The sequence below is a fragment of the Passer domesticus genome, chromosome 12, assembly GCF_036417665.1.
Source record: "Passer domesticus isolate bPasDom1 chromosome 12, bPasDom1.hap1, whole genome shotgun sequence".
Classification (NCBI taxonomy): Eukaryota; Metazoa; Chordata; class Aves; order Passeriformes; family Passeridae; genus Passer; species Passer domesticus.
In genome coordinates, this window is record NC_087485.1 from 9,779,881 (window position 1) to 9,804,227 (window position 24,347).

Below are 24,347 nucleotides of genomic sequence, written 5' to 3' on the forward strand. Positions count from 1 at the left end.
GGCAAGCCTTGTTGTTATATCTGTGAAATTTGCTAATGTTGCAACCATTGAAATAAAGTGTTTGTTTGCATAACAGCAGTGGCATTTCTCCTCCTCTTCCTTGTGGTTTTGTCCAACTAGATGTTATGAGTGGCAGTTGCAGTGACTGCTAAGTGTTTAAATGATGACACCATTATGTGAGGTGATTTTGAAATGAGAGATTCCAGCCAAGAATTACATCTGCTCTCATCTCCTTCAAATCATACTCTCTGGCTGTGCAGATTATGATTGATTTGTTTGTGACAGATTGCAGGAAACAGTCATTGATTTTTCAATATTTTACCTTAAAATTATTTACAGTTGTAACCAAGGGGAGGTATTTCCATGGGCTGTCAGCCCCTGAAAGACTGGGATAATATTCCCTGCTCCCTGACAAGACAAATTACCCGTAATGAGTGCAGTAGCTGAAGGGTATACTTTTATTTTAAAATATGTCAATAACCCAGTGACTAAACGAATATTGATTCAGCATAATGAAGCCTGAGTAATGTGAAAATGAGCTCTTCAAGGAGCATGGTAAAGACTTTCTTTTTAGCTTGTAGCAAGAAGCTTTTCATTCTTTACTGTTAGGTAGTTGAAATGTGCAGTCTTAAACAAGTCATCCTTAAACACTGGTAATATGTGGAGTAATGTAACAAAAGAACTTCGGGGTTTTTTTCTGTTTATTTTTTTCTTTTTTTTTTTTTTTTCTTCTGAGTTCTTTTTTCTTCAATATGTTTCAGTAGATCAAACACATGAAGAGGAAAATGCAAGTTGTCCAGGGCAGAGATAGAATTACTATAGGTATAAATATCTTTTGCAGTAATATTCTTCAGCTAGCCTAATGGCATTTTTAATGTGGAATCTCAATATGGGCATGGGAATATATCTAAATAAACTCTAGATTTAATTTCATATTATTGACTTTTTGACATACTGATGTGTGTTCTGTGTGATCAGTCTAATATTCTTGTCCTTCAACAGTTTAGAATGGCTGGTTTATGAGCACCTAGATATACTGTGGTATAAAACTTAGTTACCATAATGCACATTTTTCTTTCCATAACATATAACACTGCGTGTTTCTTACCACATGGGAATTCTCAAGCAGTAATTCATTTAAATTACAGTAATTTATGCAGTGCCATAGGTGTGGTGTGGAAAGGCATCTAATAGATTAATACGAATGTACTCAATTGTTCAGGGTAAGGATTAAAGACCATGTTGAGGTACAATTTTTTTAAACATTAGAAGTATTGAACACTAAAAAATCCCCCACCCTATCATGTGAAAGGATCAATTGGTCATTTGTATTCAAGAGCATCCTGCAACATGGGGAAAGCTCTGCAGAAGCACTGGGTATAAATAGCCGTGTAATCCAGACATAGACAAAAAGATATTTTCTTGGGGTGTTTGTGTGTAATGTGTCAATTATGAAATAATGTCATAGCCAGAAGCATTTAGTGAGCATGTTTGGGCATGAAGACGACTTTTCTTATTTTCTGAGGACTAACTTCAATTGCATCCAGCTAGCTTGTGAAAATCTTCAGAAGGATGTTTTCCTATCAGCACACAGGTGATTTTTTCCAAATGTCATTCTTTTAGCACAGCTAGAAACTATTTCAGGAGGCACTTGAGAACCTGTGGCATTGAGAGTTAAATGGCAACCCTGGAATGTGAGATATGTTCCTGTTTTTAATTTGCTAGTTTTCAGAAAAAAAGTGTGATGTGTGTTTGAGTGGGTTACACCTAAATAATTGTAGTTTTGAGAGGGTTTGTGCATAGCACCTGACTTCCAAAATATTGCAGAATTATTAATAAACTGAAGTATTTAGCTGTGTCAGGAGAATTTGGGGCTCTTATAAATGTTACAAGAGATCTACAAATGTTACAGTGTTGAACCTTAACTTCCTGCTCAGTGACATTTTACACACTTCAGGTTCTCTGCCTGTTCTTTGTTTCTGTACCTTTTTGTTTCTTTGGCCAACAGCAGGAGATGGAAGGGGAGGATTCTTGTTCAGTAGCTTTCCCACAGTAGCGAGGAAGAGGGAGACTGTTCAGGGCTGGGTGCCAGCTCTGCTGTAGACTGAAGGGCAAATAAATGTTTGTTTTAACAACATCTCCTTTTCCTGGATAACACTGCATGAGCTCATGGTACCAAACTGAGTAACAGCAGATCTCTGCTTGCAAGCCATTGGCATTTTTCACTTGCAAGACAGGCAACAACTCTGGCTTTGCTGCCTTTCCCAAAGATGAGTTTATTTATTGAATATCTGGCATTCCAGCTCAGGCCTGAACTGTGTGCTTGGCACTAAAGCCAAATGGTGCATTTTTGGCTTTTTATTTTAATTTGTGGGTGATACTGAAGATGTCTGATGATGGTGCCTTGGAAGCTCTGCAGTTTATTCATACATCTTTCTGTATTAGAACTGTGACAGTTGCTAGTCCGCTTTCAGGCGGACTATGGAGGAGAAAATAAAAACCTCAGACAAAAAAAAAATCCTAAATAATTAATTTGTTAAAAGTTCTTGTGGCATTTGGGATCTCCTAGGAACAGAACATAAGCCCAATTGCTGTTCAGTTAGGTAAAACTAAAAGTAGAAAACACAATGAAATTAAGATCATGGGTAGAGAACAGAATGATGTCATTTGTGGCAGAGATGAGACTATTGGTCAGTAATAAAGGGCTAATATTTAGGGGCTGTATGTCCCTCAGCACTCAGCAACTTGCAAATTTTGAGCCATTTTAGTAAATTTCACAGAGAACACTGTGCATCAGTATGTTCTTGTAGTGCGTGGTTTTGTGAAACAATTCAGATCTTGATTCCATTATGAATAAAGTAGCAACCAAAACCAATGGTGGATTTATATATTTATTTTTTTTTCCTGTTTACTCAGTCTCTGTGTTATCTCTCTGCTCTGCAGACCAGCCAACTAAAACAAGTTTAGTTTAAAGTGATAAGGAGAGCATGTTGATGTAGGTGGTGGAAATTGTGCTTACTGACTAAGCCTTCTCCATGCTGCCTCCTTCCCATTGCCAAATTATTTATTTGAAAGCTAAGAACTGATATGTGATGGAATCCAAATCAGAGCAGTCTACAAGTGGGCAGACAGCACTATAAAATGTGCTCATCTAAATGTCATGATTACTTGAAACCAATTCTTTGTGCCCTAAACTGCACTTTGAAGGTGTTGCTTCTTTTTGTTCAAATTTGTGGACAAATTATTGCTTTCCAAAAAGCAATTCCATATATGCAAATATTCTATACTTTTGGAATTACCATTTTGTGTACTAAAAGCTGTCAGCAGTGCAGATAGCATCTCAGTCTTTGGTGTGTTGGCATATGGTTTATGGTGAGCTGTAAGACAGAGACAACCCTATAAAAATACGTGAGGGATCCAAGATGCTGTGAGAGTCTTGCTTAACTGCAATGGTTAAAAAGGCATGGCTGACTTAATGCATGAGTGTTGAAATCTGTGTCTGGAATTATGGAACAAGTTGAGAAACATGAACAGAATTGATTGTTGATTATTTTCCTTTGTAAGAGCTGGGAAAGGATGTATTGTGCTTTTCTGTGGTCTTTGAAGTCCCTCAGTGTCCTTTTTAAATTTTTTTTTGTTTTCTTTTGTTAACTTATCTTTTAATATGAAGTGTCATTCCCAAAATGAAGTAGTGTCCTTGGGCTGGTGGCAACAGCTGGAGTTGCAGAATTCATAAATAATTCAGAGAAGGATAAAGGGTAGGGGAATTTTTTTGTCATTTGAATCTTTATTATGTGCACACATTTCATTTTAGATACAGCATCATTTGAATTCATTCAGTATGATGATTGCACTGACCTGTCATATTTATTTTGATGTCCCTTCCAAGGACCATATGCTCTGTCCTCAGCATGAAAATGATGCAAGTTGCAAACTGAAAGGCAGCTCTGTTCCTGTAGGGATGAAGCCCTCACTTCCCGTTGTCACGTCAGTGGATGTACAGCTGCACTGCAGTAGAGAAGGTGGAGTTGTTATGTCAGTGCAGTGACTAAGTGGCAGTGTAGCCTAGCAAAAGGTGGAAAAAAGGGCAAAACCCATTTGCATCAAGGTACTGTGTGGCATTGAAAACTCAGCTGTCACCGAGGGCCAGTTGGTGTGAGGAACCTGGCATGTGGAGGGTGGAAAGGATTAAAGCCAGCTAGAAATCTGCCAAGGTGGAGGTGTGCCATGGTAGCTTTAATGTGGGAATACAATTAATTACTCTGTTTGTTGGAAGTGGGGTTGCTATGCACACAACCTCCTGGGGTTGCACGGGACTCAGTCTGGATATGCAAGGCTCAGAGCTTTTTTCTTTGCCCAGTCCATGTCCTCCTTTCCTCTTGAAGCTGCTTGCTTAGTCAGAAAAAATCTTGGGTAATATTTTTTTGGAGGGATGGAAATATGCAGTTATAATTTACCTCTTCACTAATTCTGCTGTAACCATTGCATCTGGTCCTTCATTTATTTTGTTGGTGTGTTCCTGTGGATGAGTGGTACATTTTCCAGAAGTTACAGGCTCAAGTTCAACCATGTCCCATAAGTAATGAACTGCATGATAATGAGTAATGTCTGGTCCCTGTTGGCTAAAGCACTGGCTGCTATTAGCAATTCACACTTGGTGGATAACAGGGCTCTGCTTCCAGGACTTTGTTACTGTTACCTTTGTATGTAATATTAACACCGCAGGATTGCAGCCACCTGGATATTTTCATGGTGTAAGGTGTAACAGTGAGCAGTGATTGGTATGAAATACGTGGTCCACTGTGCCCATGCCAGGGGCAGAAGGAAGCCAATTAAATGCAGGTTAGTGAAATGCAATAACTGGAACCTGAGAATGAGAATAACTGTATGCAAAATTGTTTCTTTTCTAGATCCTGCCATCAATGACTGAGCCTCCCTGAAATCTTATGAGTTACTGCCAAGATGAGAGGGATAACAGGAAGGAGGAGTGCTTAAGTGACTTTAATGACAGTTAATTTCTTCTATTTATCAAACGACAGATTGTTTTTTCCTCAAAACTCAATTGCCATGACAAGATGCTTTTGGAAGTCATCTTTGTAAAATAAAACTGACAATTTTTAGGCTACAAAGAGCTATTGTATATTTTTGTTGAATGTTGTCATTATGGTAAACTGCTGGAAGGTCTTTATTTTGGAAGTAATTTAACTTGCATACTTCATTCATTTATTTTAATATCTGTTGAATGCCATGTGAAAAGTTTCTTGCCAGAATTTTTTTATTCAATGGAATAGTTATTGTTACAATGCTCAATTTATTAATGTCTAAATTACTGTTGCCCTAGCCTCCTGCAAAACTGTTTCTTATTAGTAATTCTTAAACAAATAAGGAATGAATTAGGTTTTGTCCCCTTTGTGTTTTGGTCTGCATATTTTCCCTTTCAGTGAAGGTGTCTTCAGTTTTTGGAATGACACAACACAAAGAAAGGTGGTTTGGTTTTTGGAGTTTTTTTTCCCCAACAGCACATGTCTTTTGTGCAATGGTTTTTTAATATGGACACTGCCAAGATACAATTACTGGAAGGAGAGAGAGAAGCTGTTGGGAATGTCATGTTATGCCAAATTAAGAATTATTAGCTCTTACTTTCTGTGCAATCTCTTCGACTAGAACTCGACCTATTGCGTCTGGCATATACTTTGACTCTAGTGGAACTAATGTGTCCTTGGAGTAGCATTTCAGAGTAACTTCAGATTCATGCTTTTTTCACAAGTCTGCTTTAAACTGCTGGGATTAACTTCAGAGAAGGCGAGAGATACAGGCTCCTTTGTCAGCAGCTGTGCTGGTTGAAGGAGGAGGCTTCCTGCACGCCTCTCGCTCCTTCTCTCCCTGCTAGGGAAGCAGGCTGAGCTGTTTCCCTGAGCACACGCAGACTGACTTCAGCCAGAGTTAATCGTGCTATCAAATATTAGTTATCCAGTGCCCTGGGTCACTCTGATGAAAGGACAGGGCATGCACAGACCAGCTGTGCAGACGTCATGTCTGGGAAGGGTGCTGTGTTGACAGGAGTGTTGCTGAGGGCTGGCCCTGGTGTGTCGCCTTTTCAGCAGGTGCAGTTACATATCTTGGATGTGGTAAAAATTGGACGTGTTAGAAAGCTGTGCAGATCTGTCATGCATAATATTCACATTCCAGGGACACCCTGGATAATGCAGAATAAACCTGTGTTCTTTGACTCCTTGTGTGTGCCAGTATGAGGGGAGAGAACCAGTGTGTGAGAGAACCACCTATTTCAGGAAAATGTATCTGGTCAAGATGTGGGAATGGTACAAGTGTTTCCATTTTCTAGAGAACACACTTGTTACTGTACTCATCAAAGAGGCTGCCTCAGCCAACACATGCCTCAGGAGAGCTGCTTTTGACACATCAGCTGCCTTGAGTGGAGAAGGGAGAACACCTCCAGCAGGAGTGGCTGCTGTTGCTTCTCTACAGTGTTGAATCAGTGCTGGAGTCTGGTGAGGCATCCCAGCTCTTGCTATATCCCCTATGCCAAAATTAGAATGGTATGGATAATCTTTAGTACTCCCATAGTGGGTAAAAGCAGTGCACTGAGCAGCTCCTTCCACACTGCCCCTTCTTGTGCAAAGGCCATGGAGTGTAGGTGCCTTCCTAGAGCCAGCCTGGGCTTACAAAGAACAAGAGAACTGTCAGAATCCTGAGAGCAGCAGCACTGTTTGCATCTCCTCTCAGGGCACTGCCAGGTGAAAAGAACAGAGCCACAAAAAGAACTGAGCCTCCAGCTCAGGTTGTGTGTCATCCATTATCTTTTATTTGTCCTTAAGGTAAAGGATGAGGAATATGCATACTGGACGTATGGAAGGGAGGAAAATAAAGTGCCAGGTGTGTGAGGAAGAGGCAGGTGTGAGAGTTGTGCCCTGTTCCAGCAGCCCAGGGCTGAGCCATGGCTGAGCTCTCAGTGCTGGGTTCAGGAGTGATGTGCCTGCCCCAGATGACTGTCACATGTCCCCCCTGACCAGGAACTGTGATGTGCCTGCCCCAGATGACTGTCACATGTCCCCCCTGACCAGGAGCTAAGTGCAGATGACCTCCACAGCTCTCTGAGACAGCCCATAATCCATATGACTATTTTTATCTTAAAATGGATTCTTGTAGTATCAAGATTGAAATGTTTAAGGAAATGCTTGTGATTGCTTGGGAGTCTCTTTACCTGCCTAAGTGGTAATACACAGGTAAACCAGTGCTGCAGAATAACATCTTACATAGAGCACTGTCAGGGATGTCAAGCTGATGAGGAAAATTTTACATCCAAGCACTTAAAACCATCAAATACTATAGTTAAACTGCCATACTCTTTATGTAGTGCTAAAAAGACAACAAAACTTCAGGGAAGGCAGATTTTCTTCTTATAAATATTCTGAATAATAGCTTGGTTTCAAGTAGACTTCCTGGCTCTTTGGTGATTGCTGAATTTGGTCTGAATCTATCAGGAATCCCAGTCATAATGGTGTGTTTATTATTATAAGCACATGACTTCTATATAAGTTCTCCACAAATATGTTGGACAAAACATAGTTTACCTTCTTAACTGGTACTATATGGTTACTTTCTATCTCCTTTAATTTCAGTTCTAACTTGATTGAATAAAAGGTGCATTCCTGACAGTAATCTTTACATCTGTAATGGAACACTTGATTTTATATGACTGTTTGCATACTCCAGACATAACACAACATTTTTACAGCAATATGTGTTGACAATACACTGAGATAAATATCAGTTTATGACAAACGAAGGAGCAAACTTTTAATAAGGCCAATGAATCATTAGAAATTATTAGAAAGGGAATATTAGATTAGATTTTCTATCTCTTGAATGAGGATGAAATATTTTTATAGAGGTATATGCTTGAACAAATGGCTGGGGGTGGTAGAAGAATTCCTCACTGGCTTCTGTGGCTTTTGCAACACCTGAGGCCAGACTGGGTCATCTTAGACATCCTTCTGGCTTGGAAGGGAGTGAGAAGTCTCAGTGTAGCAAATATCTTCATAGAAATGCAGCTTCCACTGAACTGAAAAGTTACCCAAAGTTAATTAAGCTTATCTTCAAAAAGTATTGGGAGGAGCATTGGGAATGTTCCTCTTTCCTAGTGCCATGCCTTTTTCAAAGATCCTCTTAACCTGACTGCTTGCTCCTGTGGAGTGTTTCATTGGCTGGGGTGGGTTTCTCTGGTTCATCCATCCTCGCCCCACCCACATTAATCAAACAGCACATGAACATCTGTTTTCAGAGCAAATGTCTTCTGCAGAGTGTCTACTTCTACAAAGTGTAATGCTGTCTTTCTGCTAGAAATAATTATTAGGTTGAAAATAATCTGACAACATCCTGCTGTGGATAAATTAGGTTTGTTCTCTACTAAGATTAGTAAGCTGGCATCCATTCACTAATACATTACAAGAAAATGATTGCAAGTTGATTGTATCCAGTTATCTGCCTTTTTTCTGTTTAATAGGCTTTTTGTTGCCATGCTGTCACCAAATGTGTGCAAGTCATACTTTTCCAAGTGCCCTGCAACCTGGGGAGATGGTGTTTGCTGTCCTGTACCACGAAAAGACTTTTGGGCAGAAGTGTTTGGCGAAGTGGAGAGATTGTCTCCATATAGATTTCTGAATCCTGTGCACCTTTGGTTTTGGCCAACAGGGGTGTGTTCTGCTCTATGGCAATCAATATATTACCACCAAAGTCCAAATGCCAGGTATAATTAGCTCATGTGTTTAAATAGGTGCTGTTATTTTTCGGCTTGTATGTACAAGCCTGTTTTCATGCAGAAGTCCATATTTACTTGGGAAGAATGCTGTGCAAATCAGAAAAAGCAGAAAAATTATTTAAAGTTATATGCTAGTGTTTAAGATTTTAGAAATAACTGTGAGATCTTGTAGGCACACAGTTTGTGGTGCCTGGGAGTGGGGCTGGCCCAGCCCCATCCCCAGTGGGTGCAGCTGTGAGCAGCAGGTGAGCAGCACTGGCAGCAATGAGCCATGGAGTGCCCAGGGGCACTGACCAACCCCCAAAGGGAGCAGAGGCACACAGGGGCAGGGCATCAACATGAGGGGATAAAAGGTTGGGCTAAAGAACAAGAAGGGCAGATGCTTGTAGCCTTCTGATGTGATCTGGTGTTCCTCTGTATGGGCAGACACCTGAAGCCTTCTGATGTGGTAAGGTGTGACCCTGTCTGGGGGAATGCTTAATGCCTTCTGAAATTGTATGGTGATTATCTCAACTGTACCATATATTGTGACAAGATCTTTATTTCTTTGTTTACAATTGATTAGGGTTAGAGTTTTAAAAGCTTAGTGCTGCCTCAAAGGGCTTTACAGTCAGTCACTGAGAATTATGGGCTTGGCACAACTCACGTTTTGGTCCTTCAGTATATCCATTATTGTTAGATGCTTAGTGGTCGTTGCACATAGATGACTGGTTTTTTGGGTATTTTACATTTTTACATGTTCAGAAAATTACTTTGTTAAAGTAGCTGCTGGGTGAATGGAGTAATTAAAGCACTGTACTGGTTTTATTGAAGCTGACATATGCTGCACATTCCTTAAAACTCAGTATGTGAGCAGAATGTTTTCAGGATTTATTGAAGGCAGACATCTAGAGATACTGGGGAGCTTTTATAACAGAAAAAATAACTTCCAAGTTTTATGCTGTTATATAAATCTGTCTTTAAGAAGAGAGCTGTTGTTGCAATACGTTGCTTGTGTTCTTCATATTTTGTCTGTGTGTATGTTTTATGTATGTATTGGTACACCTACACACAAATGCTTGTCCTGAGCACTTTCATTTAACAGTGATTGTATAGTCTATTTTGTATTTGGGGAAATTTATTTGGGGAAAGAATTGTTTTACTGCTGACTGAGAATCTCAGTTTGCTTGGTATGAAAAGTAATCTGCAGTATATTGTGGGGGTTTTTAGTTTATTTTAAACTGGAATACACCCCTGCTTAATTTGAATTACAGCTCTTACTGTGTGAGTGTTGCGGTAGCAAGCAAGGAATCTTAGCATAAGCTGAAGCTGGGTTTCATTTTAACTAGTATGATGACTGCAATGTTCCACATGTGATACTTTTGCAAGTTGTGAAAAAATGTTGTGTATCTATCATCCATATTTCATGTGATTTCAGAGTAGAATGTTGTCATTACTCTTAAGTTACTTGGCTAAAACTAGGAAACTTTCACCTGTATATTTTGTAATGTTTAGACCTTAAGTGTTTTTTAAGCAATATGTTCAACTTACCATTGTTGCATACTGTAAAATAAAATACATACTGAAAGAACATTCTTCATCAGCTATGAATAAACACGTGGAAAAGCTGTTTTCAAAATTTCAGGGTTTTTTTGCTAAGTTGTTACCAGTTGAGTCCCCATCTTTAATGTTGGACTTGGTCAAGAGATTAGTTTCCCTTACCAGGATACATAAGGTGCTGTTTTGTGTCAGTGTTCTAAACTTCTAGGACTATTTAAATGGAAAACACAGTTTATAATTTTAGCATTGTGTCAGGTATGCAGTAGAAGTAAGTTTTATTCCTGGTTGTTTGCATGAGCAGTCTAGATATTCTTAAGTGTCTTTGTAGTACAAAAATCTCATTTTGTGGACAAATCTTTTCATATTGGGATCTGGAATTTGAAAACAAAAATGTTTCTAAACTACTCGTGTGTTTTAATACTGTGAGTCAATTCCCATGTGTTAAAGTGTAAACTACTAACTAATCCATAGGAGTTTATGCTGCAGAAAGTCATTTAATTAACACTTTTAATTTCAGCTATGAAAGAAGGTGAAAATGAGGTCTGGAGAATGGAGAGAGGCTTTGTTTTTCATTGCTGAAGTCTCCCTGCACTGTAAGTCTACTGATGCCCGTGGTGCATGGACCATCTCCTGCCTGCTAATTAGGCCTCTCCAGTGTGCTCTCTGGAAATGTGCTGGAGAAGTTTTTTTCAAAAAACCACCATGCCATCATAAATAAGGGAACAGTACAGTATGTAACTATTATACACCACTCATTTGGCAGACTATAATTTAATAGAACAACAATGATCAGACCAGTATATCAGTTAATTTTCAAAACATTTTATTCCACGCAAATTAGCTCAGGTCCTGGAGGGCAAAATGACAAGAGGTTACTCGTACACTATGTATTTAATTAATTGAAAAATGCTCAAACTGCTTTTACAGTTGTTATTAAAAAGTAGAATCAGTGTTGCCAGTGCTCAACCATAATTAGAACCCCGGGGAATTAAATATTTAGCATTAGTAATGTAACAGCACTTAGGACACAAATTTCTATTTTTGTAATGAAAGCAATACAGTGTAAGTGCAAATGGCTGAAACGACAGCTGTGACAAGCAAACCAGCCTGGGATATTTCAATAAGACACCTCGTTGGACAGCAAGTCTTACTGCATTACTCGTTTGTAAGAGTCTAAATCCCAATAGCCAGGCATTACACCCAGTATTTAGATTTCTAATTGCTCACAGGATGAACGCTCGGGCAAATGTCAGCCTGTGGGGTGGGAAGCAGGGGGTGTTTTCCCAAATAACACGGCAGAGGTGGGTGCCTTTGGCCGTGTGGGCAGGGCTGGGGCACGTCCCAGGGCAGCCGAGGGGGGAAACCAGCCCGTGTTTGTTTTAAGTTTAATTACGTTTTAAGCATAAGTGCTTTCAGTGATACAACATGAAAAGTCGGATATTGGGCTCTAATGAGCTGTAGTGGTAGATGGCTGGAGACCCTGAGGGATTCATTCACTAAATTAACTGAATAACAGTACTTGGTTTGGGCACGGTAGGATGGCTGAGCTGTGCTTAAAAATCTCCCTTTCAGAGCTGTCTCTCATTCCTGTTTTTGTTCTAAACAGCGTAGTGACTTCCACAGCCGCCTGCTACAACTGTTCAGCTTGTCACAAGTGTTATGTTACCAACTAATAAGTAATAAAGCACATTTGATTTCATTTCTCTTCTGTTTTGCTGGGTGTTTTTCCCCTGGAAGGACAGGGGAAGGAGGAAAGCTTGAAGGCACTTGTGTGTCTTCTGAATAGAGAAAATAAAAAGCTGTACTTGGGCACAGCATGCTTTGGCCTTCTCAAAAGCACTGATTTGTTTCTCAGAAATAGGACAATCAGGCAGAGGGATGGACTACTCGTTTTTGAAGGTGCTTTTGTTCCACTTGGCACCTGGTTGCAGGCTAGAGCTCGTGTTGGAGCTGAACATGCAGCAGGGACGGGCTGTCTGGATGGCTCCAGCCCAGGACAGCCTGTTTCTTGGGAGAAGCAGGCAGGGACTGCACAGTGCCACTTCCAGCACCAGCAGCAATGCCCCAGCTGCTGCTCTGCTTTGCAAGCACTTTTTTCTGCTGCAGGTCACTCTGTAGAGAATCGGGAAATTTAGTTTTGCTTGTTTCCTGAACAAATCAAAAATTCTGAGAAAATCAGCTTTTCTGTAACAAGTTTATGAATTTGGGGCTCAGAGTGTAGAAAGGAACATTTCTTGAGTATACTGAAATGTTGTGGGGTATCTCTGAGCTTTCCTGGGTGCTTCCATCCCACCTACTTTGATCCAGCTCCCTGAGCTTTTTCCCAGCTACCAGAGACCTGCAATTAGAAGCCCTTCATGCTCTGTAATTTGTGTGATGCACAGAATTCAGGTACCCAAGGGTTTGATGCAATTGTGAGTTACTGCTGTGTGTAAATAATCCTCATCGGCTCTTACTTTCAGAAACAAAATTGTGGCATTTTCCCACTCTCCTTCCCTTTGATGCAATTAGAAGGCCTGGGAATAGAGCCGGGGTCTTGCCAGCAGCCCTGGCTCGCAGCAGGACGAGCTGCACCTGGACTGAGCTTTCTGTCCTGGCATCTGAAAGCTGTGCTGAGCCTCTCCTGTGGATGAGCCAACAGCTGCACTGACATGACAGTAGCACCACTGCTGGCTGTCTTGTCAGTGATCTGGGGTCTAAGAAGTCTCTATTCTGGCCCGGGATGAGATATTTATTTATTTTAAGTGTGTGCCTACAGAGCTGTTCTTTCCTAAGGTTTTTGAGGCTTGGGTCGTGTCTGTCATTGGCAGGATCAGTTCCTGTAAGTCCTGCAGCAGTTGGTCTGTCTCTCCCTGAGGATGGGAGGAGGGGGCTCTGGGCTTTAGTTGCCTGGAGATTGGCAGCTGGAAAGGCATTTCTCCCTTCTGCTTTATTTTTGTTCTTTGGAATCTCTTCTTCCAGTCTCTGCGCCCCCTGTGCCCAGTGCTGTAAAGCACACAAAGGCAGTCTCAGACTTTTGCTGGTTTCTCATCCTTTGAGGATAAAATTCCCTATTTGGCTCCAAAATCTACTAGCATTGCCTGTTCAGAGGCATGTTACAAGCTACTCCATCACCAACTTCTACCTTAGAAATAGACTAAAAATGCAGACTCTGGAGAAGGTTTGTTCTGCCAAAGGCCATTAAAGTTACTTCTAAGGCTCTCCATAGCCTTGGCTGCTGCCTGGTGGGTACGACTCTGCTCTCAGCTCTCTGGAAGGCAGGAAGATAGGAGGCAGGCAGAGACAAAACAAAAGTTTTCCTTGGGACCTTCTTCCAGTCCAGTCTTGGTGGTTCTGACAGCCCCTGATGCCTAAGGCAGTGTTTAGTTTTAGCACATTACATTACACTTCACCAATTAAGACATTTTTTTCAGGAAATAAGTGTTCAAAACATGTTTTTTAATATGAACTCAGGCTAATACCTTCCTTAAAGCAGCTGCAGTGGTGTTGGTAGTGGTAAGTGTGATATTGCTCATAGCCACGTTTTTTGAAAACACCTAACTGACCAAACATCCAGCATTGTACTGATGGAAGTTTCTGTTGTTTAAACAAGTGAACTTGGTGTAAAAAATCAGATTTACCTGCAAAAATATCGGGGCACTGCTGCAAGTTTTCCTGCAGCCCTGACTGAATGACTCTCCAGTGGCTTGTTGGTTTTACCAAGGTAATGGAGCAGCTCTTTGATGCTATGCTAGGAGAAAGCAAATGAGCTGAAAGTGAAGTGCAGCTGTGTACAGGAGTCCTGCTCCTTACATTGCTGCTTCTGCTGATACTCTTCTTTCAGTTATTGTAAGTAGCATTTTTCTGGTTTTTTTTATTACTGTATTTTGAGGCAGGGTTAACTTCTTTTCTCTGTCCCTTTTATATGTTTTCTCTTATTTAATGGCTTAAACTTCTAAAACAAGTCTCAGAAAAAAAAAATCTGCTTTGCTTTTTGTGACTTGTTGCTCATATCCCCTGTTGTATTTATATTATTGAAATTATAATTTATAAACACACCCCTGCAGTATTTTAGATCTCTGATTATCTCCTAAGGCTTGTGTGTCTTTTGTTGTTGGCTTTGGTTTTTGTTTTTTTTTTTTTTTGGGGGGGGGTGGGAGGGTTTCTTGTTGCTTTTGTGTTGAGTGGTTTTTTTTGTTGTTGCTTTTCTTTTTAATAATCCCATCCTCAGGTAGTTGCTAGAAGTATTAGAGCCACCCTACCACTGTGATGTGGTGTTTCAAGTCATCCTCAAGCTTTCTGCAGTCTTTAGGACCCAGACATGAGACTGCTGCTGGGTTTCCTGCTAAAAGCCATGAGCCTGCCAGGGCTGTAGGGTGGGAGCTGCCAGGTGTCCTGCTTGCAGCAGTGACCCTAGCAGTGCTCATCTAACAGTGCTTGCAGGCTGGGATCCGAGGGCTTTGCCACTGTTTTGTTATAAATACAGCAGCTAGTCCCCGAAATAATCCAAAAACTTTCATCCAACTGCTCCAAAAGCCCTGAAATTGGGTTCCTGCTGTGTTGTGCTGCTGCCCGACGTGTTCCCAGATGGCTGGAGGAGTTAAACTCCTGCTGCTGACCTGGGCCATATTAAATGAGCAGGGGGCAGGTTTTGGGTCTCAGCCGTGGGGGTGGAAGCAGAGTTCTGAGGCTCTCAGTGTTACACTCCCGCTTGTGTGCGTGACGATGAGATGAATTGGTTAATGAGTGCCCAAGCATCTGTTCGGCCTCTGGTAGATGCTTTGCCAAGGTTCAAGTTCCCCGAGGAGGATTAGCCACCTGGTCTGGTTTTCATGATAGAGTGACAAAGGGGACACCCACCTTTCATTTCACTGCTGAGGATGGCCACATGCACAGGGTCCCCGGGAGGTCTGAGAGTTTGATGTCTTTTTGTAATTTAACAATTACTTTTGTAATTGTTACAATTTAGGTTACAGCAGAGCCTGCAATCACTGTGTGTTTTTATAGGAAGAGTGACATGTACTCACCCAGTGTGTCTCAGTCTTGCCAAATAGACTTATTTATTTCCCTTTTTCTCAAATGACACACAGCTCTTTTCACACAATTATCTCTTGCTGTATTATATATATAATCAATATACACCATAGGGCAACAAGAAGTGGTGATAAAAAGAGGTTCAAATAGGAAAATGAGCATTTCATAGCCTGAACTTACAATTAGGCTTTCCAAAGTGTCTAGATTTTGCTGCATGGACAGCATTATGACTTGATGAAAGGCCTGCACTAAAAGGCTTAAATTTATGTGTGGTAGTATTGCTTTACGATGAGCTTGATTTAGTAGGGGTTTGACCCATCAGACACAATACAGCAAAGGAACTTAGTATTCTTGATAGGCAGAAACACTACACATTTGTTGCTGAACTTTGAAAAAGCTGAAGTCATGTAACCAGCCTGGATTAAGGCAGTGAAATGGATGAAATCTTGGCAAACTGCAAGGAGGGCTTGGCTGGACTTTCCTTCTGCGTTACCTGCTGAAGCCGTGCAGAATCACTCTGATGTTGGTTGCTTTTGGGGTGGGGGCAAAGGAAGGAGGTGTAGGGTTTAGTTAACCTGTGGTTTGGACAGTTACAAACCCTGCAGTGAGCTCCATGGCAAAGAGGAGCTGGAGCAGCTGGGTAGGTGTGCTGAGCTCTCTGGAGGAGAAGAGTCTGAATTATGATGAGATACCTTCAGTTGAGCTGCATTTATGACCCTGCTGCTGCAGGACCCTGTACCTCAGGCACAGCCTGTGGACAGGCAGATCTGCCCCACGCTGGGGATGGTGCAGGTGCCACCATGGGGGAATGGCTGAGGCAGGACAGTGCTGCAGCAGGAGCTGCACCTCCTCGCCCCTGGCCTTTGTGCAGACACACCATGGATGTACCTGTTGGCAGGGAGGTGAGAAAGAATGAGGAAGAACTTCAGAGCCCTGTCTGCTGGATTTGGCAGTGGTTTAGGTGCCCTAAAGGTTCCCTTAGGGGGAAAGGAGACAATATGACCATTTGGGCTGATCATCCAGCCAAGTGTTCAGCTTTGAGCAGCTCACGACTAATCCTAGAATGGTTTGGGTTGGAAGAGGTCTCAAAGACCATCTTGTTCTGCCGTGGGCAGGGACAACTTCCACTAGATCAGGTTGCTCAAAGACCCATCCAACCTGGCCTGGAACACTTCCAGGGATGGGGCAGCCACAGCTTCTCTGGGCACCCTGTGCCAGGGCCTCAGCACCCTCGTGGTAATTTTTCCTAATATCTCATCTAAACGTCTCTATGTATGTTTTTCCTCATATCTAATTTAACCCTGCTCGCTATCAGTTTGATGCCATTCCTTCTTGTCCCATCACTCCATGCCCTTGCCTATGGTCCATCTCCACCTTTCTCAGAGCCCTTTAGGTACTGGAAGGTGCTATAAGGTCTCCCCAGATCTGTCTCTGCTGCAGTCTGAGCAGCCACAGCTCTCTCACAGCCATGCTCCAGCCCTCTGATCATCCTCACGACCCTCATCTGGACTCACTCCAGCAAGTCCATGTCCTTCTTCTGCTGTGGGTCCCAAAGCTGGGCACCGTGCTTCAGGTGGGGTCTCATGAGAACATGCAGAGGAAAGAACCACCTCCCTCGAGAATTTGCTGCACTTAGGTGTCCCCAGTGGCACTAAGTGTGCTGCTGCAGTGTGCCATTTTTAGACAGCCTGCATGTGAAGGACACATTCACAGCCTGTGTTGTCAAACCTGATGATTGCCCTTCCCAGACTGGCTGAAGTTATTTGTAGTCACAGGTTTTGGTCCTTCCATTTATTTGGCTTTATGTAGTCAGTATTGTTTAGCCAGAAGAAAAGGTGATGTTTTTCTGGCAGCACAAGGGAGGACCTGCCAGTTGGGCTGGACACCAACAGCACAGGATGCTCTACAATTCTTAGCTTTAGTTTCTGAACTTATCTGCCATTTAACAGTGATTTTAAATTTTTTAATGTAAAATAATGATCAAATAGGTAATCTGTGGACTATAACCAAGAACAAGATGGCAGAAAGTCATTCTAAGTTTCAGAGCTGGTCTTTTTGCGCTGTTTCCTCTCCTAACAGTCCCCAAACAAGACTTAGCTCTGCAGGAGCTTGCCCATGGGAGTGCAGGCAATCCATGCTTCTCCAGCAGCCTTGCTTTGCTGCAGGGGTTCCTTGTGGCTTGGGAATGAGGGGTGTGACAAAACTTGATGATTGTGAAGGAAAAGGTGAAGGAAAATAATGCACAGGGGCTGTTATTAAGTTCAAGCAAACACGTAGCATCATGTCAATTGCTTTGCCTTCTTTTCTTTTCCAGTGAAAACTTTTGTTGGAAAAAGCATCTGAGAAATTCTTTCAGGTTTCTAAAACCCTGTATGAGACCAAATATCTGAAGCCCCAGCCTTTCAGCTGGGTGTAACAGGACCCACACTGCCTGGTGGGGTTTAGTGCTGCAGCTGGGTCACTGAGATTCTTGAGATCAGTTTACCAAGGCTGGTTTTGGCAGATCACACCAGTCTCCCAGTATGTCTTTTACATATTGCAAAACCATTCATTTGATATTCACCAGCATCAGCTCAAACCCACTTTGTGAGTAGTTCTGAATTTCTGCATGTGTTTTAAATATATTGGGTTTGCCAGCAGTGAGAATAAGCAGCACTGGGGTTTTGTTCCTTCTGATTTTGAAACTTTTCCTGCTGGTTTGCTTGCTCTAGCAGATCACAAGTAGATTTCTGAGATTTCAAACTGAAATGTAAGTCTAAACTGGCCTTTCTGAGGTAATGGATAATTTAATGAAACTGGATGAATGAAAGCATTTTTAATTAAATGTGGCAAGAATAGTAAATAAAAGTTGTGTAAAATAATTTCACTTGGCTGAGTGCATGCAGTCACAGAGGCAGTTAACAGATGATCTTTTTCACTTGAAGTTATGTAGACTTCTTGTACTTCTTTAGCCAGTTCTGTTACTGACCAATTTGTCCCATGTCCCCGTGTGTGAGCCCACCTGCTCCTGCTGAGGGCTGGGGTGGGGTGGGCATGCTGGGGAAGCTCACAGGATCCTTGCTGGCTGCTCTGTCTCCCTTCCACTGGCTGTGCCTTTTCATCTTTGTAAGTGTACAAAAGGAGCAAAAAAAATCCTGTCTTGTTAAAGGCTGAGCTTGTCTGCTGGAAAAATGCCCATTTGCAGGTGAGAAATTGTCTGTCTCAGGACAAGGGGACTGATTGTTTGGCCCTGTCTGGCTCTAAGCATCTGAGCAATCTGGGCTCTGCCACTTCCTCTGGGAGATTACGTTGCTTAATACATCAGAGTACTGGGAAGTTGGTTTCTTGCCCTGAGTATTCAATTTAAAATTTTCTTTAATCTCATTACTGAAGCTGGCGAGAAAAACAAAATATTGTTCAGAGCAGGGGTTTGCTGGTTTCTCAGAAACCTCTCAGCAGCCTGAAACCCTGCGTGGCTCCAAGGGAATTGTCTGCAGGTGACAGCCAGGTTGGAAAGGTTCTGATGGACCCTCTTCCAGCTCCCTACAGACTCTTCATCTGCTTGGCCTTCAAGAGTCCTGACTGGTTTCTGTAGGGTGTTATAACATGTATGACACATTTACATGTAATTACTTTGACCTTTCTAAGCCTAGTAAAACTTTGTCATGGAAGAAAGCAGTAGAAAATGGGAATATTTCTAAAATATCAGTAATTAGGGGGAGATGGGAAATGTATGTGTGAGAGGTTCTGTCTCCAACACCTGGTGACTCAAGCCCCAGCCCTCGTGACCGAGGTGGAGATGAGGAATGGCCTCACACCAAGGCTCGTGGCTTGGAGACAGAATACATGAGTTTTGCTGTGCCTTACACTGATTTATTTGGCGACCCTGTGCAAATCACTTAACATCCTTCTGCCCACAGTCCGTACAAGAAGGATGGTGCTTCCCTATCTCGCAGAAGTGCTGGACACTTAATTCATTAGCGCTTATAAAGCGTTCTCAGGTCCTTTAGAGGAAAATGCTGCGTGCCCATGAAGGCTTAATGTTGATTCATGTGCAGATTCTGAGGTCGGGCCTTGGCTCCCCAGCCCCAGGATAAAGATTGTGGCTGATGAGTTCATTTTTAGCATGGACCTAAATCTTCTCTGTGCTATTCCAGGACTTGCATAAAAGAAATTCCCAAAGAATATTGAAAATAAATATTGAAATGTTTCTCTATTTTATGATGAATTTTGTAAGCTTACTTTAAAATTTTCTCTAAAGGCTTCTCAATGCCTTTTGATAGTTGAGCCCTGTACTGATTTTGAAGAGTCAAGTGAGATGCTGAGAAAATAAGTATTTTTTTCAATCCATGCTTTATCTTCGTACGTTTTCTTGCTAAATTTAGAATTGTTCAGATATTAAAAAAAACCCAAACATTTATCTGAATATCTATGATGTTATCATATTCAGCATGGTGGTACATGTCATTTTCCATTGGCATCATGTCATAGGCCAGTGTAATATGTCAGAAATATTTTATTGCACTGGCTTCATCACGTAAATGAGATGAGACGGGTTGCAAATCAAATTTACTATACCTACCTTTAGTATATCCTAAACAAGATAACAGCATAGATCTGGCTAATACAGAGTGCGGCAGCAGCAGCAAAGATGTTGCTACAGGTTATGAGGGACAGGCAGTTTGTTACCTCTTCCTGTGAGCCTTGCAATATCCTTTATTATCTACAATTAGAGTTGTGTTTCAGTTCAAAGATAAGTGCTGAAACGGGCAGCCTGATGCAGATTTGGACAAGACAGGGCAGAGGTAGAAGTGCATTAGTGACAGTCCCTTGCTGCCTTTTGCTTTGTTAGGGCTGTAACTCCTCATCAGCCACACAAAGCATGGCAGACCTGCTCCCTCCCAATCTCTTGGCTTCAGTCCACGTTTCTAGGAGGAACTCCTCGTGTCTACCAGTAATGCCTTGGAAGAGAATAGGTTTCAACCATTATCAGATTAATTTGAAACCTTGAAAGTAAAAATGAAGAGCTGTGGAAATCAATATCTGTTCACTAGAAGTCAAGGTAGGCAGGGAAAAGTGCCCCCTGCTTCCAACACTGAATTGCTGCTGTTTGCTGCATGGTGAGCTTGGGTAAATGTAAAGACATCATTCAATCGTACTTACTTGGAAGACTTGCTGTTGAGGAATAACAATGAAGCCAAAATAATTATCACAATTAAATGTATTAGCATTTATTTCAACAACCCAGTTTAATCTTAATTTACAGTAAAGCTTCATATCTAATTATGATAATTAAGTAATTTGGTAATTGTAGGTTGAAATAAGTTTATAATGGAAATGTTACAAACTTCATTGGGTGGTTGAGGTTGCTATTACATTTCTTTTGGGGTGGAAAAGGAGAGGCGTGTTACTTGTGCAAGGGTGAAATACACAGATTATTCTCTATAGAAATTCAGAGCTCAAGCCAGAGAGAACTGTAGAAATATTATCTATACCTTGAAAATATTAATTTCTAAACATTGGGGTATGATTCTTTAAAATAAAAAAACCTGTCTGGAAAAATATGATAATTTGGGACTCTTGTGTTTGCAGCATTCAGATGAGGAAAAATTACACAGAACACTGAGAAACCTTAGATTGGCTAGAAAGGGAAAAGGTGGAAAAGAGAGGGACTGGGTCAAAAGGAAGGTGATTACATGGCCACCAGGAAAATATGTTCTCAGTGCACAGATTTTGCTGTCCTGCACAAGTGCTGAAGCTGGGGAGGATGTTCTTGCAGGAGGAACTTGGCCTTGGGCTTCCACTGTAGTGCCATCCCCTGGATATGGAAATCCCATGGTAGTGCTACTGTCCAACTTAAAATCTAAGACAATGATGCTACGAACAAGTAGATAAAAGTGGCGCATGGTTTATTTGCAGCTTGCTTCATTTCAGCCTCTAGTTAGCACACAAGGACTGCAGGTGGCTGCCTGGCTGCAGCGAGCTCCCCTCCATCTCCTACAGAGTGAATGCTTGTGGCTGATCGTTTAGCAGTTTGCCACTGCAGGAAAGCTTTGAAACATCCTTTTTCCCCCCTTAAAACAATAGATATTATCAGACTTTTGTTGTAAGTGCTATTCTACCTTTGCTAGGTTTTCACAAGCATGTGTCCATGCCAACTGGAAGTTGGTGAAGTTCTCTCAGCATTTCAACAGGTTGTTGTGTCTCTGTAGTCAATTACACGGGAATTGTTCGCCTCCCCTTTGTGATGCTCACTGGTAAAGAAACTCACAGTTGTATATTTCTCAAGGGTTTCTTTTTGTTTAAAAACATTTTTTTAAATGATCAGAATACATTCTTTACTTCTCTGTGTTTCTTATACCACAATTTGAATAATTGGCAATATCTTGTTACTAATTTTGCACTGATGCTCTAATCCAAATATAAAGGATAATTTTAAACTGGGATATAATTCACAAGATATTACCTGCAAGTGGGGAAGGGACTTTCATTAAAAGAACATTATTCTCATCATTCCCAACCATAACTTGAAGACCAACCACATTTGTTTGCTGGGCAGAAAAACACCTATTTGTTTTGTTAAGAAACATTGTAGTGAGCACTGTTTCCAGAGTGCTCTAGGCACTGTGGGGATGTGAGAGGATTGGTCTGGATCTGATTGGTCCAGACCAGGATTCCAAATATCTGGGGACTCTGGGGAAAACTAGAAAGCACAGAAACTCTCCCTGGATGAAAATTTCTTGTGAAGGAAAATGAAGACCATCCAGGGAACCCCACACGTCAGGAGATTGCTCACTGAGCTGCAAATGGTGTTTTCAGTCATAAATGAAAGGTGTTTGATGGCTTCAGAAGGATTTTGAGAGTTGCCTGTGGTCTGCCTTCCGGAGCAATTTGGGTATTGGGCTGTGCCTTTAGTAGTACATTATTTGTCATTGTCCTGAGCAAATCCAACCCAATTAGATGTAGCACCTCAAGCATGGGGAGGAGGACAATGGGAGAGTCTGTTTGCTCTCCCTGCTTTAACAGGGTTTCAGTGATGGGCATGGCTGGCAAGCCCAGAGCAGAGGAAGGTGCTCAGACCCACTTCTGTCAGGTGTGGGTGTGTGCCCTGGGCTGGGCTCTCAGCTGTGGGACACTGCAGGGAGGGGAAGGCAAAGGAGGGCAGAGCTCACCTGGGCTGGGACAGAGGAGGGGTGTGAGAGAGGAGGGAAGGAGAGGTGCCTGTGGCAAGGCTCTGAAGTTCAACACAGGGCTGTGGTGAAAGGGGAAACAGGGCGTGTTTGATTCCCTTGAGAAAAAAGCTTTTATTTTTTTAATGTTTCTTTTGTTTGACAAGTCAGGTCATGTATGTTGATACTCAGGTGTAAGAAGCTTGCGTGCTTGTGTTGCTCATGGAAGGATCAGACATGTAAGAGTGGAGGCAAACTGCATCTTGACTGGAAAAATGGAATCCTGTTTCCATTTTTACCCTGTTTTGCCACTGTTTTTTCCCTTCCCCAAATAAGTGTCTTCTCCTTATTCCTGTCTCACTCCACTGTGCACAGTCAGACACTGGGGTTTAGAATAACTGTTTAAAAGCAAATGTGGTTGTAGTTTATTTCTTTTTGGGAAGCATGGTGCATTGAGTAATAGAAAGCATAAATAGAAATGTCCAGACCTGCACCACTTCTTCTTTATCTTGGTATTTCCAACAATTGGGAAATAACTCTTTTGGGAGGCAGAATGAAAGCCCTTTCAGCTGCTCCCCAGGCCACAGTCTCACCCATGTGCTGTCTGCATCATCCCCTTCAGTCAGGGTTCCTTAGTTATTTGGATTGCAAAGGGAGACAGGTTTCATCTCTTGTAATTAGGTTGGGTGTTAGAAAAAAGTTTTTTTCCCACAGGCCAGTCAACAGGGTCCCCAGGGAAGTGGTCACAGCACCAGCCTGAGAGAGCTCAAGAGAAGTTTGTACAATGCTCTCAGGCACATGATGTGATGCTTGGGGATGATCCTGTGCAGGGCCAGAGTTGGACTCAATGATCCTTGTGGGACCCTTCCAGCTCAGCATATTCTGTGATGCTGTGATTAGTTGGTGGACTCCCTTCTATTAATAACTTTTGCTCAACCACTTTTCCTTCAGCACTAATGCTTTTAATATAATGTCTTTTTTAAAATATAATTTTCTTTTCCTGCGAAGTAGTCATGTGGCAGCAGTGGAACTTGGCCACCATCCCCTGTGTGAGGTGTGTGAGGATCTGCCCCCCTGGCAGAGCAGTTGCAGGTGGGGATCTGTGCAGGGCAGAAGCCGAGGGCAAGGCCAGGTGCTTGGTTTTAAAGTGAGGTGCTGTTGCTTCTTGTCAGGCTACAGGATGGTTAGTCAGGAATGAGGATGAGCTCCCAACACACAGTCTCCTGGAAACAGTGGCATGGAAACACTGGCAGCAATCTGTTATGGGTGAGGCCCTGGGAATGGTGTGAATAGCAGTTCAAGAAGATGCTCAATGCAAAATTTAATCAGCTTAGATGGATTTGTTACTGGAGGTAGCAGGAAAAGATAGGTCCTTGCAAGGTTTTATTTGTTCTTGGGTGTGAGTGGGTGTTAAACTTCCAAGATCCTCCTTTTTGTTTGACTTCAGCTTGAATGTTTAGCTCCATTTGTTTTTGAGTAACTAGAGTGTTTGGAAGCTTAGGGTGGATAGAGAGAGCTAGACTACAGCTGGTAATAATAGTAGAGCCTTTTATGCTGTCAATTTAACAGTTGTAAAACAATTAGGGAGAATTATGTTAATAGCAGGCTTTGTTCATACTTTCCTTGCCCAATTTTCCTTTCTTTATTTGTGAAGTGCCTTTCCTACCATGCTCTGAGAGCACGTAAACAGTAGAGCTCTGTGTGTTTGTATTGTGCATGGTCAGTGTTATCCATTAAACCATGGCTGGATGTAGATCTTCTAAAATTTTCACAAATCAATTTTCCAGTGCTTTGGCTATTGCATTTTAATGTGGCTGCTCCTAAACAAACAAAATCATGTTTTCAGGAAGCTAAGACAGGATAAGAAG

At 41.9% G+C, this 24,347-nt stretch overlaps 1 long non-coding RNA gene across 14 annotated transcripts in view; it reads left to right on the plus strand.

The window, feature by feature from the left end:
* The window catches only part of LOC135279265 (uncharacterized), a 510,274-nt gene that overhangs the window by 399,932 nt on the left and 85,995 nt on the right, over positions 1-24,347 (plus strand). For 12 of the 14 annotated variants that reach the window (XR_010346537.1, XR_010346534.1, XR_010346544.1 and 9 more), the window contains one exon: positions 4,911-9,227. This is a non-coding gene — a long non-coding RNA (uncharacterized LOC135279265). Of the gene's footprint in view, positions 1-4,910; positions 9,228-10,835; positions 11,341-24,347 lie in introns of those variants that run through there. The other 2 variants (XR_010346538.1, XR_010346546.1) reach the window with 2 other exon arrangements.